General features: G+C 49.6%; 1 protein-coding gene across 1 annotated transcript in view; it reads right to left on the bottom strand.

Moving 5' to 3' along the window:
• Positions 1-13377, bottom strand: part of PELI1 (pellino E3 ubiquitin protein ligase 1) — a 163138-nt gene that overhangs the window by 80008 nt on the left and 69753 nt on the right. The window lies entirely within an intron of this gene.

Below are 13377 nucleotides of genomic sequence, written 5' to 3'. Positions count from 1 at the left end.
TTTCATTCATAGTGCTCTCTCTCAAACGCTTTTCCTATTGTGCATGCTGTATTGCCCCATTGCAGTGCATGATTTATTTACTTTGACATCATGCAACACGTTATCTCTTAGGAATGACTGTCCAATGCAAGGGACTTTTGTACAGTTGCCAAAAAGATGTTATCACTGCAAAACCCTTTATTTAATCCCAGAATTTTTTTGTCTACAAAAGGACCTCTTGGTAAACACATATCACATTCCCCACCCTTTATCCCACTGTGATACCACATTAATCCACTTCCCTCGGCTTCAGAGGATGTCTTGGGTTTGGGAGTGTAAACTGGCTCATGGCTCCCAGGCAATTGCTGGTGACCTCATTGGGGGTGCAGATTGGGAACCTATTATAGAAAATGGCTGTGCAACTTAGTACAGTGGGACAAATTGCATAGGAGCAAAGGGAGTGCCAGCCATACCAGTGCACAGCACTGACTAATCCAATAACCTGCTTCTGAAAATTGTCTGAGTGATGCTTCAAAGTTAAGAGAGAACTTTTCCAGCTCTGCCCCCGCACACACACATCTGCTACCACAGTGCAACCAGCCAAGTATTTTGGGAACAGAAAACATCAATAGCTATTCATTCCGAGGCCCTATGCCTCTTAATTAGTTGCCAGCTCATACCTTCAGCATCCAGGCTAACACAGCCTACCCATTTGTAGTTGCCTCTGAACACAACCAGCTGCACCATCTGAGAAGTTCTTACCACAGCAGAAACAACCAGGACAAGCTAATGCTGATGTTGTCATTATAATCGTAGTGGGAAACACCTGCCCAGTTCATGGGAATGATGGGGTGCAGAATGACGGTCTCCTTTGTTTCACCTCCTCCTGTCTCAGTCCATTCCCTCCAGATCCACAGAGCCCTGACAGTACAGTTCCCACAAACAGGGGCTTGCACAATCTCTGGAGTCAGAAAGGACATGCTGCAGAAGCGCTGCTGGCCCCACTTTTCCCCATTGCATACCTGGAGAATTTCTTGTTCCATTTTGCTCCCACTGCTATATGTGGCAGAGGAGACCACAAGGCCCTCTGTAATTTAACAGTTTTTACACACACACACACATACACACACTCCCCTATATATAAACTTTCGCAACTACATATGTAGCTATAAAAATCATTGTCAGGCCTGACTCATTGGAGTCAATGGGCGTTTGGCCAATGAGGGCAGGATCAGATCCTTCGTAACAAAGCTCTTAGAATCTCTTTGTTTCTATCATCCCATGTCAATAGAGCACTTGACTAACAATAAAACATTTCAAATTAATTTCTGTTCCAAAGGGTATCAAATACCGAGCGATTTTAAATAAAAAAATCATACAACATTAACCCATCCCCTTGCTTTTCTCATATATATATACACACACGTACCCCTCCCAAACACACCCACACACAGAACAGGAGCAAAAATCCCATGGTTTTTACCTATAGTTTGGCTCTCGTCTGCAGTTCAGGTCTGTGTCAATTGAGGTGGGAACCAGTGTTCCATGGTGGGTCTAGAAACTGTGAAACAAAGTAAAGGGGAAGAATGGAAGAAGAGTAGTTCTAAGCTAATAATGTATTGGAATCGCCTCTTGGCCTGGACCTCGGAGGCGTTCAGCACATGTTGGGCCTGATTCTCCATTGCCTTGCACTTTGTGTAAGTATTTTACACCAGTGCAAAGTGGGTGTAAACCCACTACCACTCTGACCTGGTACCATTTGACACGCACCCTTTGCACGGGTTGAAATGACTACCTGGAATACTGGGCAGCAGAGAATCAGGCCCATTACTTCTGAAGTTGTTGCATTTAATAAAAATAGCCATTTGCAGATGCCCTTTTAGGAAAGTTGATGGCGGTCCACAAACTCCTGTTGCATGTAGGACTGTCTGAAGACATATACATATTTTGATGCAACTATTTTTACAAACAAATTTTTGACAAACTATTTTTAGTTTCCTTTTGGATATGTTTGGGAGCAAGCCCCCAACTGTTGCTATGCTGCTATGGAAACGGTATCCATGTATACTGACATGTTTACAATTGTTTTAAACGCCATAAACTTTCAAGGGCAAAGTCAAGCAGCTTGTTTTCATTAAAGTCACTGCCCGGTGGTTTTGATTATTACGTTTATTAGTTTAGGACCTCTCCGCTTCCTGGGGGTTTCACTAATTTAGAAAAAGGTGTGGTGATGTGTCTAGATGTTAAGTGCTTTCATGGTTGAGTAAATGAGTGAGACAGGAGCAGTTGAGAATCTCGCTTTGAAAATAGAAACATCCTGTAAACTCCACTCCCCTTCCCCAACCTAAGATATTAAACAGATTTCATTGGACACCAGAGTACTTGTTCAAGGCCAGATTAGCAAATCACAGGCAGTGCTGGAGATGGAGGCAGCTGAACGCAAGTTTTTCTCACCTCTTTCACTTCTGCCATAAACGCTACATTATTGGAATGTCTTATTCAGAACTCTTCCCTCCGCACTAGCCACTTGCATCCACCTTGGGCCTATAGGGATATCCCATCAGCTCACACTGTCTAACAATAATGGGTCAGGTTTTCAAACTGGAGTGCCTAAAGTTAAGCATCTTAATCCATAGATAGGCACCTACAGAAGTGTGCAAGATGAGTCAGTGTCCTACTTCTTCCTAGCTGCCTGTCAAAGGAACTGCTGACTCCTTTTCCTTGCTGAACAGTACAGGGCTGGTCAGGACAGAGAAAAAATACCTAGGGCCTCCTCAATTCCCACCCCACTGGACCTCCTCGTTAACTCATCATCTGCCAAACTTAGCATGAGGTCCACATGCCCAAAGCATTTTCTTTGAAAAGTCACCCCCATCCTCCACAAAAGAAAAATGAGAAACATTTTCAGAGTCAAGGGCAGGCAGCTGATTTATGTGCTTGATTTTAATTACACCATAACTTCAACTCTTTCTGAGTTCCTCTTCCACCTCCAGCCTTATTGTAAAACAAAAACAGAACAGAAATCTGCCCTCAGATGAGACATGTGCAATTGCAGGGGGCTGGGTTTTGTTTTGGGGAAGCCGTGGTGGTTGTGGGAAAGGCGCACCATTGAAAAGCATGGTTATAAGGAGGAGCTAGCTCCAAAGGTAACTGGCACTACTCTTGCCACACACTAATAATGCTGGCTCAGGGAATCCTTTTGGGGAGACGGGTATCTCAGAGTGCTTCTGCATACAATGCACTAGATTATGACTAGCTAGGAAAGGCAGGGAAAGGAGTGGTGGGGGACAAGGTATAAGTAGCCTTGTCTTCTACCAGGCACACCTGCTCATGGGATAGCCATAACCTTGGTCCTTGTGTAACCCACACACCTTCTGGGTGTGGTGTTCTGTCCCATCTAGTGACACTGAGACCACTTAAAGAGAGAGAGGAAATGAGTCTGCTAACAGTGAGTTGACTCATGCTGTAGAGGCTCATGCACTAAGCTCCAGAAGTCCGAGGTTCAATCCCACCCGCCGACGACCAGGGTCTGTCGGTGTTACACTTGCACTCCTGAGGCCAAATCCTGGTACCACTGAAATCAGTAGGAGTTCTGTCGGTGGGACCAGGCACGGCAGCATCTAATGCTGAAGGTATCATTAGATCTTTCCCTCCAATCCCACAAAACGGACAGGGCAAGTCGTTCTGTGGACAAGGCTGGCACAGGAGTGAGGGAGAGGGTCTCAGACACAGAACAGGAGCTACTCAAGGCACATACGCCCGCACAGGCAGCCTGGCTGAGTCAGCCAGAATATCTCTGGGGGCTCCTGCTGCAGCACAGCCCCTCCCCGCCCCCACATGTCCCAGTACAGCCCAATGCTTAGCTAACTAAGCTGAAACACAGACTCTCCTGTGGAACTATGGTAGATAATAGTTGCAAAGGGGATCTTGGCTCGAGGATGCTGTTCTCCACATGGAAGCAGGGGTTGGGATCACAGTGTTGACATCATATGGTGGGAGATTTGTGTTAGTGCAAAAGGGACACCCTTAAAGAGAAACAATGGCATACAGACCTTTGATGTTCCATAGGTCCTTTACTGCACGTGACTTCCCCCAATCTGTTGGTCCATATTCAGAGATACTGAACACCGACCTGCGTTTCTCCGAAGCTGCCTCACAGAGCCTTTTTGGACTCGCCCCTCAGTTTTTGAACAAAGGGCTGGAGTCCCGCCTGCACTGAGATTATGCTCTGCACAGACAAGGACTGTGTGTTGCAGGGAGGGGGTAGCTGTGCTCCAGCTCCCTTTTCCTGGGGCAACTGGGGTCTGAAAAAGGCCCTGGTGTAACTCAGAGCAATTTCAGAGTTACACTAAATTATGCCAGCTACAGGAGTTCTATAGGGACCATCCCAGGACATGGATCAGGCAGAGTGCTGTGACCCTGAGAGAGGTGACCCTTCCTAACCGTTCAATGCACTATAGCCGTAGTATTTCGCCAGTGCTCTTTAGAACCCAGAACAAACGTCCAGTAGAGAAAACTTTGGGTAAAATTGGCTCTCTATGAAGAGCGATCTTTTTTCCCCCCAATCCTTTGGGCAGCTTATCTAGAATTTATGGTGAGGGAATTTCCTATTAGTCACAATGATGTATCACCACTTTAATCCCATCTGTACTCACTACTGATTCTGAAGTTTCAGAGTAGCAGCCGTGTTAGTCTGTATTCGCAAAAAGAAAAGGAGTACTTGTGGCACCTTAGAGACTAACCAATTTATTTGAGCATGAGCTTTCGTGAGCTACAGCTCACTTCATCGGATGCATACTGTGGAAAGTTTAGAAGATCTTATTATATACACACAAAGCATGAAAAAATACCTCCTCCCACCCCACTCTCCTGCTGGTAATAGCTTATCGAAAGTGATCACTCTCCTTACAATGTGTATGATAATCAAGTTGGGCCATTTCCAGCACAAATCCAGGTTTTCTCACCCCCCCCCCCCCCACACACACACACAAACTCACTCTCCTGCTGGTAATAGCTTATCCAAAGTGACCACTCTCCTTACAATGTGTATGATAATCAAGGTGGGCCATTTCCAACACAAATCCAGGTTTTCTCACCCCCCCCCCCACACACAAACTCACTCTCCTGCTGGTAATAGCTTATCCAAAGTGACCACTCTCCTTACATTGTATATGATAATCAAGGTGGGCCATTTCCAGCACAAATCCAGGGTTTAACAAGAACGTCTGGGGGGGGGGGGAGGAGTAGGAAAAAACAAGGGGAAATAGGCTACCTTGCATAATGACTAAGCCACTCCCAGTCTCTATTCAAGCCTAAGTTAATTGTATCCAATTTGCAAATGAATTCGAATTCAGCAGTTTCTCGCTGGAGTCTGGATTTGAAGTTTTTTTGTTGTAAAATAGCGACTTTCATGTCTGTAATCGCATGACCAGAGAGATTGAAGTGTTCTCCGACTGGTTTATGAATGTTATAATTCTTGACATCTGATTTGTGTCCATTTACTCTTTTCCGTAGAGACTGTCCAGTTTGACCAATGTACATGGCAGAGGGGCATTGCTGGCACATGATGGCATATACCACATTGGTGGATGTGCAGGTGAACGAGCCTCTGATAGTGTGGCTGATGTTATTAGGCCCTGTGATGGTGTCCCCTGAATAGATATGTGGGCACAGTTGGCAACGGGCTTTGTTGCAAGGATAGGTTCCTGGGTTAGTGGTTCTGTTGTGTGGTATGTGGTTGCTGGTGAGTATTTGCTTCAGGTTGGGGGGTTGTCTGTAGGCAAGGACTGGCCTGTCTCCCAAGATTTGTGAGAGTGTTGGGTCATCCTTCAGGGTAGGTTGTAGATCCTTAATAATGCGTTGGAGGGGTTTTAGTTGGGGGCTGAAGGTGACGGCTAATGGCGTTCTGTTATTTTCTTTGTTAGGCCTGTCCTGTAGTAGGTGACTTCTGGGAACTCTTCTGGCTCTATCAATCTGTTTCTTCACTTCCGCAGGTTGGTATTGTAGTTGTAAGAATGCTTGATAGAGATCTTGTAGGTGTCTGTCTCTGTCTGAGGGGTTGGAGCAAATGCGGTTGTATCGTAGAGCTTGGCTGTAGACAATGGATCGTGTGGTGTGGTCAGGGTGAAAGCTGGAGGCATGTAGGTAGGAATAGTGGTCAGTAGGTTTCCGGTATAGGGTGGTGTTTATGTGACCATCGTTTATTAGCACTGTAGTGTCCAGGAAGTGGATCTCTTGTGTGGACTGGACCAGGCTGAGGTTGATGGTGGGATGGAAATTGTTGAAATCATGGTGGAATTCCTCAAGGGCTTCTTTTCCATGGGTCCAGATGATGAAGATGTCATCAATATAGCGCAAGTAGAGTAGGGGCGTTAGGGGACGAGAGCTGAGGAAGCATTGTTCTAAATCAGCCATAAAAATGTTGCATACTGTGGGGCCATGCGGGTACCCATAGCAGTGCCGCTGATCTGAAGGTATACATTATCCCCAAATGTAAAATAGTTATGGGTAAGGACAAAGTCACAAAGTTCAGCCACCAGGTTAGCCGTGACATTATCGGGGATAGTGTTCTTGACGGCTTGTAGTCCATCTTTGTGTGGAATGTTGGTGTAGAGGGCTTCTACATCCATAGTGGCCAGGATGGTGTTATCAGGAAGATCACCGATGGATTGTAGTTTCCTCAGTAAGTCAGTGGTGTCTCAAAGGTAGCTGGGAGTGCTGGTATCGTAGGGTCTGAGGAGGGAGTCTACATGTTAAGGCCTGAGGAGGGAGTCTACATAGCCAGACAATCCTGCTGTCAGGCTTGAATAGAGGCTGGGAGTGGCTTAGTTATTATGCAAGCCTATTTCCCCTTGTTTTTTCCTACCCCCGCCCAGACGTTCTTGTTAAACCCTGGATTTGTGCTGGAAATGGCCCACCTTGATTATCATATACAATGTAAGGAGAGTGGTCACTTTGGATAAGCTATTACCAGCAGGAGAGTGAGTTTGTGTGTGTGTGTGGGGGGGGGGGGGGGTGAGAAAACCTGGATTTGTGCTGGAAATGGCCCACCTTGATTATCATACACATTGTAAGGAGAGTGATCACTTTAGATAAGCTATTACCAGCAGGAGAGTGGGGTGGGAGGAGGTATTTTTTCATGCTTTGTGTGTATATAATAAGATCTTCTAAACTTTCCACAGTATGCATCTGATGAAGTGAGCTGTAGCTCACGAAAGCTTATGCTCAAATAAATTGGTTAGTCTCTAAGGTGCCACAAGTACTCCTTTTCTTTTTGATTCTGAAGTGTTATCTGGTACCAGCACTGTCTCTAGAGCTCAAGGTACAAGAACCATAACAATACTGAACTATCAGCATAGCAAGTGGGATACTGATCTTTGCAATATGGCATTTATTGTATGTCTAAGTAACCATGGGTTATCTCTTCAAAATATATTAGCCACAGTACAAATAAGCAGCAACCATAAAATGTAACCCATCATCTAAATCAATGGGTTATCTGCACTCAGACTTTGTACCTCAAAATATAACAATTGCCAGGGAAGGTTGTGGTTTTTAAGGGCACAGGCTCTTAGTGGGCTCAGCAGCAGCTACCCAGAAGCACCCAAAGGCAAAATGTCTGCAGGTATGCTGGGCACGCACAGAGGACTGGCTACCATTGCCTTCTACTATGATGCCCTGTCCACTCCCTCCAGGCTAGCCTGGTTTACAAGCTGTGGGAGAGGGGGGTGAGACCTTAGCCTCACTATTACCATTATTTGCATCCCAGTACCACCTAGAGGCCCCAACTGAGATCAGGGCCCCATTGTTCTAGGTGCTGTAGAAACAGACAATAAGATAGTCCTTGCCCCAAAGAGCTTACAATCTAAACAGGCAGGACAGAATGGTTATCTGTGGCTTAGAGGGGCAGAACTTGAGGCACAGAGATTGAGTGACTTGCCCACGGAGTCTGCAGCAGAGACAGGAATTGAGCCCACATCTACTGATCAGTTGCCTTATGAGAAAGGGCCGGCCTTTGTTTAAGCTTTTACACCACTGGGGTCCCAAACACCCCTTGTGCTCAGGCAGCTCCAGGTAAAGGATTCTGGGTGGCTGTCCTCTCCAGGCAGGCTATCTGTGCCCTTCCTTCCCCATACATCCATGCAGAATATGGTTCACATAAGAAAATTCTCAGGCCATTGTAACTCAAGTCAAATTTTGCTTCTAGTGGTCCAAGCAATTCTCCAGTAAAATACAATTACTTTACAGTGAAACCAAAATTGTGGAAAATATATTGTGATACGTGAAGGGGCGGGAGGGGGAGTAGCCCCCTTTGATGGACACCCAGCCAGCTAGTTAGCTGTAAAATCCCTCTTGCTGGCTGTTCTCTGCTTCCTTTATCTGTAAAGAGTTAACAAGCCCACAGGTAAAAGAACAGGAGTGGGCACCTGACCAAAAGAGCCAATGGGAATGCTAGAACTTTTTAAAATTGGGAAAGAAACTTTCCCTTTGTCTGTTGTTCTCTGGAGAAGCAGGGACAGAGCATCAATCCTATAAGCAGGAATGCCGTGTAAAGTTTGAACCAAGTATGAAAAATAATCTTCCATACCTAGAAGGAATCATTCGGATAGGGAATGTTTAGATAAATGCAATCAGGTTTATTCTTTATTTTGACTTGTGGATCTCCTCTGTGCTAACCCCAGATGCTTTTATTTGCTTGTAACCTTTAAGCTGAACCCCTAAGAAAGCTATTTTGGGTGTTTCATTTTTGGAAATTGCTCTTTTAAAATCTAGCAAAAGTCTAAGTTCCAGATGTATTTTCTTTCTTTTTGTTTTGTTTTTGTTAATAAAATTTACCTTTTTTAAGAAGGATTAGGATTTTTGTGTCCTAAGAGGTTTGTGCATATGCTGTTTGATTAGCTGGTGGCCACAGCTAAATTCCATTGTTTTCTTTCTCAGCTCTTCCCCGGGGGGATGAAAGAGCTTGAGGTTACCCCAAAGGGAAGAATTCCCAAGTGTTCCTTCCTGGGTCTAAGGGTTTTGGGTTTTTTTGCATTTTGGTGGTGGCAACGTTTACCAAGCCAAGGTCAGAGAGAAGCTGTAACCTTGGGAGTTTAATACAAGCCTGGAGTGGCAAGTATTAATTTTTAGAATCCTTGCAGGCCCCTACCTTCTGCGCTCAGAGTGACAGTGTGGGAATTCAGCCTTGACATATATATCTGCAGTTCGTCTGTGCATTTGGGAGGGATATTTGCTCCCTCTCCAAACCCACACAGTACAGTAAATGCTCTGTAAATTGTGTCACCAGATCTGATCATAGGTGTAGTCTGACTTCTTTACTGGGGTGGGGGTGGGCAGCTCCAGTCAGGCCAATGGGACCACATGTGGTGTGTGTGTGTGGGGGGGAGTAGGGGTGGGAATTCCATGCCTGTTCACAGGGGCGCCATTTCAGATTTTTCAGGGATGGAGGGGCAACATTAACTGTGATTCTAGGGGATACTTGGGCAACTGAAAACTCTAGGTTTTTTTGCAGATAATTTAGAAATTATCTGACAAGAGCATTGTATCTAATTCCTATATCAAGAAAGAAAATTAAATAAATATTAGACCCACCCAGCTCTAATACTAACATGTTCTGATGTCTCGTGGCAAGTCACTTAAGGGACACTGGTTAGGTTTAAAATTGTAATGTATATTCTTACTCAGATACGCTTTACTGAAGTCAGAAAGGACTATCGTGATCATCTAGTCTGACCTCCTGCACCTTGCAGGCCACAGAATCTTACCTACCCACTGCTGTAATAGACCCCTAACCTCTGGCTGAGTTACTGAAGTCCTCAAATCAGGATTTAAAGACTTCAGGCTACAAGAGAATTCACCATTTACACTAGTTTAAACCTGCAAGTGACCCATGCTGCAGAGGAAGGCCAAAAACCCCCAGGGTCTCTGCTAATCCAACCTGGGGGAAAGTTCCTTCCTGGCCCCAAATATGGTGATCAGTTAGACCCTGAGCATGTGGGCAAGACCCACCAGGAAGATACCTGGGAAACAATTCTCTGCAGTAACTCAGAGCCCTCCCCATCTAGTGTCCCATCTCTAGCCACTGGGATTTTTGCTACAGGCTGTCGCCGATGGGCCACACACCATTGTAGGTAGTCTTGTCATATCAGCCCCTCCACAAACTTATGAAGCTCAGGCTTGAAGCCAGTTAGTTTTTTTTCCCCCCACTGCTTCTTTTGAGAGGCTGCTCCAGAACTTTACTGCTCTGATGGTTAGAAATCTTCGCCCGATTTCAAGCCTAAACTTGTTGATGGCCAGTTTATATCCATTTGTTCTGGGGTGCACAATGGCGCTTAACTTAAATAACTCCTCTCAGTCCCTGGCAGTGTTCCCTCTAATTTTTTACAGCCACGTGTGGAATGAATTTTGTTACATGCACCAATATGGAGGTGATGTGTACAGGAGCGGCTCTACCAATTTTGCCACCCCAAGCAGTCGCCGCTGAATTGCCCCTGCCGCAACAGCGCCAGAGATGCCACCTGAAAGCCGCCGCAGCGGGAAGAGCGGTGGAGCTGCTGCCGAATTGCCACTGCGGGACACGGACTGCCGCCCCCTTCTAACTGCCGCCCCAAGCACCTGCTTGGAAGGCTGGTGCCTGGAGCCGGCCCTGGATGTGTGACACATCGCCTTCATATTTGTGTACGTAACAAAATTCATGTAGCGGGGATGGGGCTGAGGGGTTCGGAGTGTAGGAGGGGACTCAGGGCAGGGGCAGAGGATTGGGGTGGGGGGGGTGTGAGGACTCTGGCTGGGGGTGTGGGCTCTGGGGTGGGGCCGGGGATGAGGGGTTCGGGGTGGGTGAGGGAGCTCAGGGCTGGGGCAGAGGGTTGCCAGGATGGGGGCTCCGGCTGGGGTGAAGGCTCTGGGGTGGGGCTGGGGATGAGGGGTTCAGGGTGAGGGAGGGGGCTCAGGGCTGGGGCAGAGGGTTGCCGGGATGGGGGCTCCGGCTGGGGTGAAGGCTCTGGGGTGGGGCTGGGGATGAGGGGTTCGGGGTGCGTGAGGGAGCTCAGGGCTGGGGCAGAGGGTTAGGGTGTGGGAGGGGGCTGCGGGCTCTGGGGTGGGGCCGGGGATGAGGGGTTCGGGGTGCGTGAGGGAGCTCAGGGCTGGGGCAGAGGGTTGCCAGGATGGGGGCTCCGGCTGGAGTGAAGGCTCTGGGGTGGGGCTGGGGATGAGGGGTTCAGGGTGAGGGAGGGGGCTCAGGGCTGGGGCAGAGGGTTAGGGTGTGGGAGGGGGCTGCAGGCACTGGGGTGGGGCTGGGGATGACGGGTTCGGGGTGAGGGAGGGGGCTCAGGGCTGGGGCAGAGGGTTGCCGGGATGGGGGCTCCGGCTGGAGTGAAGGCTCTGGGGTGGGGCTGGGGATGAGGGGTTCGGGGTGCGTGAGGGAGCTCAGGGCTGGGGCAGAGGGTTAGGGTGTGGGAGGGGGCTGCGGGCTCTGGGGTGGGGCCGGGGATGAGGGGTTCGGGGTGCGTGAGGGAGCTCAGGGCTGGGGCAGAGGGTTGCCGGGATGGGGGCTCCGGCTGGGGTGAAGGCTCTGGGGTGGGGCTGGGGATGAGGGGTTCAGGGTGAGGGAGGGGGCTCAGGGCTGGGGCAGAGGGTTGCCGGGATGGGGGCTCCGGCTGGGGTGAAGGCTCTGGGGTGGGGCTGGGGATGAGGGGTTCAGGGTGAGGGAGGGGGCTCAGGGCTGGGGCAGAGGGTTGCCGGGATGGGGGCTCCGGCTGGGGTGAAGGCTCTGGGGTGGGGCTGGGGATGAGGGGTTCGGGGTGCGTGAGGGAGCTCAGGGCTGGGGCAGAGGGTTGCCAGGATGGGGGCTCCGGCTGGAGTGAAGGCTCTGGGGTGGGGCTAGGGATGAGGGGTTCAGGGTGAGGGAGGGGGCTCAGGGCTGGGGCAGAGGGTTAGGGTGTGGGAGGGGGCTGCGGGCTCTGGGGTGGGGCTGGGGATGACGGGTTCGGGGTGAGGGAGGGGGCTCAGGGCTGGGGCAGAGGGTTAGGGTGTGGGAGGGGGCTCTGGGGTGGGGCTGGGGATGACGGGTTCGGGGTGAGGGAGGGGGCTCAGGGCTGGGGCAGAGGGTTAGGGTGTGGGAGGGGGCTGCGGGCTCTGGGGTGGGGCTGGGGATGACGGGTTCGGGGTGAGGGAGGAGGCTCAGGGCTGGGGCAGAGGGTTGCCGGGATGGGGGCTCCGGCTGGGGTGAAGGCTCTGGGGTGGGGCTGGGGATGAGGGGTTCAGGGTGCGTGAGGGAGCTCAGGGCTGGGGCAGAGGGTTGCCGGGATGGGGGCTCCGGCTGGGGTGAAGGCTCTGGGGTGGGGCTGGGGATGAGGGGTTCAGGGTGAGGGAGGGGGCTCAGGGCTGGGGCAGAGGGTTAGGGTGTGGGAGGGGGTGCGGGCTCTGGGGTGGGGCCGGGTTGAGGGGTTTGGGGAGCAGTCTGCCCCGGGGCTGCAGTGGGGAGAGAGGACTCCCCCCAGCCCTCTCTCACCACAGCAGCTCGGGGCCAGGGGAGAGGCGCCTCTCCCTGACTGTGGCAGCTCCAGCAGGCCAGGGCTGGGTTGGGCCAGAGGAGGGGCTCCTCTCCCCAGCAGCTCCGGCGGTCCTGGGCTGGGCGAGGGGCTCCTCTCCCTCAGCCATGACAGGTCCCCGATGGGGCCAGTGGGGAGAGGCGTCTCTCCTTGCCACGGCGGGTCCGTGCTGGGGGAAAGGCATCTCTCCCCACCGCAGCCCTGAGGCCCTGCGTGAGGCCTAATAGGCAGCTGCGCAGTCGCACAGCTTAGAGGGAACGTAGGTCCCTGGTATTTATCCCACTGATGTATTTATAGAGAGCAATCATCTCTCTCCTCAGCCTTCTTTTGGTTAGGCTAAACAAGCCAAGTTTTCAATTCCTCAGATCATCCTAGTAGCCCTTCTCTGCACCTGTTCCAGTTTGAATTAATCTTTCTTAAACATGGGAGACCAGAACTGCACACAGTATTCCAGATGAGTCTCCCCAGTGCCTTGTATAATGACACTAACACTTCCCTGTCTCTTCTGGAAATACTTTGCCTGATGCACCCCAGGACCGCGTTAGCCTTTTTCACAGCCGCATCATCCTGTGATCAAGCAATACACCCAGGTCTTTCTCCTTTTCTGTCACTTCCAACTGATAAGTCCCCAGTTTATAGCAAAAATTCTTGTTGGTTGGTTCCTAAATGCATGACCTTGCGTGTTGAACTATTAAATTTTATCCCATTTCTATTACTCCAGTTTACAAGGTCATCCAGATTTTCTTGTATGATATTCCAGTCCTCCTCCATGTTGGCAATACCTCCCAACTTTGTGTCATCTGCAAATTTTATTAGCACGCTATCAATTTTTGTGCCAAGGTCAGTAATA

This window comes from Caretta caretta, chromosome 3 (assembly GCF_965140235.1).
Source record: "Caretta caretta isolate rCarCar2 chromosome 3, rCarCar1.hap1, whole genome shotgun sequence".
Lineage (NCBI taxonomy): Eukaryota > Metazoa > Chordata > Testudines > Cheloniidae > Caretta > Caretta caretta.
This window is presented reverse-complemented; position numbering and strand designations above follow the sequence as displayed.